This window comes from Hylobates moloch, unplaced genomic scaffold, assembly GCF_009828535.3.
Source record: "Hylobates moloch isolate HMO894 unplaced genomic scaffold, HMol_V3 SCAFFOLD_5, whole genome shotgun sequence".
Lineage (NCBI taxonomy): Eukaryota > Metazoa > Chordata > Mammalia > Primates > Hylobatidae > Hylobates > Hylobates moloch.
In genome coordinates, this window is record NW_026652280.1 from 46,736,400 (window position 1) to 46,742,399 (window position 6,000).

At 39.2% G+C, this 6,000-nt stretch overlaps 1 long non-coding RNA gene across 1 annotated transcript in view; it reads right to left on the reverse strand.

Moving 5' to 3' along the window:
- The window catches only part of LOC131383453 (uncharacterized), a 38,718-nt gene extending 38,480 nt beyond the window's left edge, over window positions 1-238 (reverse strand). The window contains exon 1 of the long non-coding RNA XR_009213493.1: window positions 48-238. This is a non-coding gene — a long non-coding RNA (uncharacterized LOC131383453). The remainder of the gene's footprint in view (window positions 1-47) is intronic.
- Between the last annotated feature and the right edge of the window lie 5,762 nt (window positions 239-6,000).

Below are 6,000 nucleotides of genomic sequence, written 5' to 3' on the forward strand. Positions count from 1 at the left end.
TCTGAAAGTAAATTCATCTAGATTTTATATAATGAATTTCAATTTACCATTGCAGCTTTCCTAACTGGAATTAGGGCTGTAATTAATCCTGGTGGTTCTTGTGACTCAGAAGATTCAAGAAAATTTGAAGCTGTAGGATCTTTGGAAGCCAAAAGATAGTATGTGTCACTGGAGACATTTTTACATTTTTAATGTTATGGACTGAATTTTGCCTCCCTCCCTTAATATATTAAAGTACTAATTCTTAATGTGATAGTATTTGAAGATGTGACCTGTAGACAAGTAATTAAGATTAAATGATGTCATAATGGTAGGATTCTAACTCCATATGACTAATGTCTTTATTAAAAGAGGAAGAGACCCTAGGGATGTGTACACAGAGAAAAGGCCATTTGATAACATGATGAGAAGGTGGCCATCTGCAAGCCAAGGAAAAGAGTCCTCACTAGAGACCAACCCTGCCAACACCTTGATCTTAGAATTCCAGCCTACAGAACGGCAAGAAATAAATAACTGTTGTTTAAATCACCCAGTTTGGTATTTTGTTTTGGCAACTCTAGCAGACATTACACTGAACTCACTTAAGTGATTACTCAGTAGGAAAATTGCTCTTCATAAAGGAAAAAATAGCATAAATGTGCCACTAGGACAAAGAGGGGCAACCACAAATAGAGGAACTTAGAGCTGAGAGTGGTGATTTTCAGTTGGATGAAGGGATGGACAGGTACAAGGTGACTTCTGCAAAATCTACCTGTTACTTCCCTTCTCTCAGAACCCTATACCAGATGCTGATTTATTTTGAGACCGGCATGAATAATTGAAAATGTTTTCAGATAATTCTAATATATGAGCACCCTTCCTCTCTCACCCCTCCATACTCTGGCTTAGACACTCATCATCAAACTGCTGGATGCCTATTATAAAATTAAAGTGCATCAGTGGTGACTATTCCAGCTAATGGCTGATTATCCAAAGGCCAATCATGAACCATAGTTATATGAAAATAGTTGTCTTCACTCTCTATTCCATCTACAATATCAAAGCAGAATCAGAAGCAACAGTAAAACACCAGAAATGTGAGATGCCATTCCTCAGGAAGAAATTGTCTACATTTGTCCGGAATAGAGCATCTTACATAATAGATGAAACATAAAGCCTCACCTCTCTTGGGATATGAGAATACTAAATGTGTAACTGATCCACAAAGAAAACAAAGTCTCCTATTGTCATTACTTTGTTCAGTTAGGTCCCACATTTCTATTACTTATTTGGCAGAGACACAAGGTTTTGCCCATAACTGAGTTCTCTACTTCCTTTTCAATTAGGCTAGAATTTCCAGTCTCTCTTCCAGTTAGGTGTAGCAATATGACTAAGTTCTCACCAAAAGGATGAGTAGAAGTGACATATGCTCCTTCCAGGCCCACCTGAGAACCTCATTTCTTTTCCTGACCATAAGGTAGAACAAGAAGACCCTGAAGACCTGAATAAAACTGAGTCTCATAATGAAAATTGCCTGGGTCCTTGGATGACTGCATAGTGGAGCAACCTACTAATCCCCCAGATTCAATAAATTAACAGGGGTGAAAATTAACCTTTCATTATTTCAATACATTTCCATTACTGTTATTTATTAGAACAGTAGACCAATTCTAATAACACATTTATATTAGAAATAGCAAAGAGTTTTCTTTTTTGCCAATAAGTTCCAGGAGTTTTTACTTTAGGGAATGATCATCTGAAGCTAAACAATTCATATTCACCCTGATCTCACAGAAGCTCTGAGTCAATTCCCATGCAAGGCTAAAGGGTAACTAAGCTGATGGACTAAGTTTTTTGATGAAATGAAAGCAGGGGTCATGGTGATCTTTCACAGTTGAGTGATGTCTTTCTTCAAAGACGTATATATCTTGGATGTATTCCATAAGAGTCCCTCTCCTTTATGAGCCTTGCCAGATGGGGTCTTCTTATAATTCCACTTTCCTTGAAATGAGAGAACCAGGGCAGAGCACTATGAGCACTTATTAGATATCCCTTGATGATTACATAATCATACAAGTTTAAGTCTGATAAGCCTAGGCTATGAACTATGGAAATAGAGCTTAATTATGGCCTGGACATGTTTACTGGCTAGTAGCAAGCATCTGGGTTTCTGGCCATTCTCTTGATCTTCACTGATACATAATAGTTGTATATATTTTGGGGGTATATGTGATATTTTGGTATATGCGTACAATGTGTAAAGATCAAATCAGGATAATTGGAATATCCCTCATCTCAAACATTTATCTTTTCTTTATGTTGGGAATATTCCAACTCTAGTCATTCTCTTGAGGGCAGTTTTGCAAAGCATGTGTTTGATTAACCTCTCAAATCATAACCTCCTGTCTCCCAACCTATAGGGGGCATGGAAGGAAGAACTGAGTATTCCCAATTCGTTTTATCTGCGCTCATATGGGTTTGTCACATGCTCATTGGAATAATCATGTCTGAGAGCAATGAGGGAGTGGATAGATCACTGGAGAGTGTGTGTGTGTGTGTGTGTGTGTGTCTGTGTGTGTGTATGTGTGTATGTATGTGTGTGTTATCTGCAGGGGTAAACAGATAGCAGTTCTAGAAGAAGTAAAAAGCAGGTCAGGGAAGTAACAAATGGACATATGAATACTCTACCCAATCTCTGGCCTTTTACAAACAAATGACAGGTTTGACCCTATTCCATAGTATCACCAATATTACTAATTAGGATAAGCCATGCTATTTGATAAACTTTTATTATGTTTTATTATAAACAAGAACATTTGAATTTTTCACTATTAATAACAAATAACATGTGTTAGAACTTAATGAACCACAAAGCACTTTGCATAAACTTTATCTCAAAGCAAAAATTTTTTTGTGCCCTGCACCCCATCCACTTGGCCCACCTCTGATTTCAGAGCAGCTATGGTAGCACTTCCATGCATGTACTCTGCCACTATTCTTTTTCAAGCCCAAGCAGCAACTTCTCTCCACTTCTTTGCCTCAGGACTTTCTCTAAAGTCACACAACACAGTCATAGTCAGAAAGTGCGGCAGCGGGATGAGAGACAATACTCCTGGTGTGGTGGAAACTCTCAACTAACGAGACAAAGGCGTTAGCAGGTAAATGTCTGGACTTCACATGTTCTGGAAAGACAATTCTGAGTTTCACTTTCTATACATTTAGAGGGTCCTCAGTAGAATTAAGACCTAGTTGCCCACAGCAAAAACCAACTGATACTCCAAATGTGTTGTCCCTCCTACTTCCTTGTCTCTTTTCCCTGCTCTATCAAGATGGTTTCCCTGCTCTAACAAGAAGGTAACTCTATCCAAGTCTTGGATTTGGGCTCTGCTTTAGGATAATCTGACCAAGGTATTTCGTTGAATCTTCACTCTAGAATAGAAACCCATATGCATCATGACATGTACCTCTTGAACATTTGCAGCTAAAGAAAAATAGGCACAAGATGAATGGGGCAGCTCGTGCTCCATCTGCTGGAGGGTTAGAAGTTGCCAGTTATATGACTAAACGTCGTGACTTAGCCATACTACTTTTCAAGGACTAAAATTGCAGCTAAACTCAGAAATATATTATCATTTGCCTTCTAAAGAGACTTGGAGTTGTAGAAAAGCTATGAACTCATCATGTATCTTGCTTGCAGAATCCACTTTGGGACTGTTTGGGACTGTTACTAATTTTGACAAACCATATTTGAATCTTTAATATATTATTGAATTAATGTAACTTCAAAAGAAAACTAGCAGCCTCTTCTATCAGGTCTGCCTTATATAATGATCACCTTTCTTAAATTTCTCTATTATTTTAAAATCTAAGTTTTCTAAAAAATACTTTATCTTAAAATCTCAGCTTTTGAAATTAGAATTTTAAAAGCTTCTAAGCAGTTAAACTCTAACTCAAAAATTCCATATAGTAAAGCTTCTGTAATTTTTTCCTGATCCACTCATCACACACAGTTCAAACAAGTTTGGTTTTCATGATAGTTTTGCCCTTGAACTGAATAGAAATAACCAGATACAATGTAAGAGAATGGAATATATGTGTAGAAAGGAACAATAGATAACAACATGGCCACAGGAGAGAAGACGATAAAAATCAGAAAACAGAATTTTAAAAGATCAGGCTGGCTTTTGTATGCACCTGAATAACCTTAGTGAAATTTTAGATCATATCACGACCTAAAAATCAATGATGAGAGAATGATGGCAAGGAATGATGTATATTCTGTTTCTGAAGCCAAAGAAGTATAGAGGATAGAATAGAAATATTTTCATGATGTAATTTTAATACTATCTAGCATTTATTGACTACCTACCTTGTGCTAAACAATATACACTAAGCATTTTACAAACGTCATCTTCAGTCCTCACTGCAACATTGCAAATCATTTGCCACTATCCTTCTTTTAAACAAGAGAAATCTGAGGCTCAGAAAAGTTATTTAACATTCCCAAGGCAACACAGTTAGTTGATAGTTACCCCAGAGTGTAAATTCAAATCTCTCTAGCTCCAAAATCCATGATTCTTTCTTACTCTTTGTCACCTTTACTATAAATAACATTTCTATTAGTTTGTTCTTGTGTCACAGCAAAGGAATACTTGCAACTGATAGTTTATAAAGAAAAGAGGTTTAATTGGCTCACAGTTCTACAGGCTGTACAGGAAGCAAGATGCTGGAATCTACTTCTAGTGAGAACCTCAGGATGCTCCCAACCATGGCAGAAGATGAAGGGGGAGCAGGTGCATCACATGGTGAGTGTGGGAGCAAGACACGGGGAGGAGATGCCACACTCTTTTTTTTTTTTTTTTTTTGAGATGGAGTCTCGCTCTGTTGCCCAGGTTGGAGTGCAATGGCATGATCTCAGCTCATTACAACCTCTGCCTCCTGGGTTCAAGAGATTCTCCCACCTCAGCCTCCCAAGTAGCTGGGACTACAGGTGCACACCACCACACCCAGCTAAGTTTTGTATTTTTAGTAGAGAAGAGGTTTCACCAGGAGCTGGTCTTGAGCTCCTGACTCTCAAGTAATCTGCTCACCTCGGCCTCCCAAAGTGCTGGGGTTACAGGCATGAGCCACCATGCCTGGCTGAGATGCCACACTCTTTTAAACAATCAGATCTCACATGAAATCAGTGAAAACTCACTCATTACCACAAGGAGAGCACCAAGCCATTCCTGAGGGATTTGCTCCCATGACCCAAACACCTCCCACTAGGCCCACTTCCAACATTTAGGTCACATTCCAACATGAGATTTGGAGGGGGTAAAACATCCGAACCATATCATTCCACCTCTGGCCCCTCAAATCTCATGTTCTTCTCACATTGCAAGATACAATCATCCCATCCCAATAGTCTTCCAAAGTCTTCGCTCATTCCAACATCAACTCAGTCAAAAGTCCAAAGTCTTCATTGAGACTTAAGTCATGTTCCTTCCACCTATAAGATTGTAAGAACAAAAATAAGTAATTTACTCCCAAGATAGAGTGGTTGTACAGGCATTGGGTAAACATTGCTATTCCAAAAGAGAAAAATTAACCAAAAGAAAGGGGCTGTAGGCCCTGCAAAAGTCTGAAACCCAGCAGGGCAGTCATTAAAGCTTAAAGCTCCAAAATAATCTCCTTTGACTCCATGTCCCACATCCTGGGCACACTGCTGTGCTGGGTGGGTTCCCAAGGCCTTGGGCAGTTCTGCACTGTGACTTTTCCACACTGAGGTTGCAAGCTGCTGGTGGCTTTACCATTCTTGGGTCTAGAGGGTGGCAGCTTCATTCTCATAGCTCCAGTAAGCAGTGTCCTCGTGGTGACTCTGTGTGGGGGCTCCAACCCCACATTTTTCCTCAGCACTACCTTAGTTCAGATTCTTGGAGTGGCTCTGCCCCTGTAGCTGGCTTCTGCCTAGACACCCACACTTTTACATATATCCTCCAAAATCTAGAGGGAAGCTGTCAAGCCTCCTTCACTCTCGCA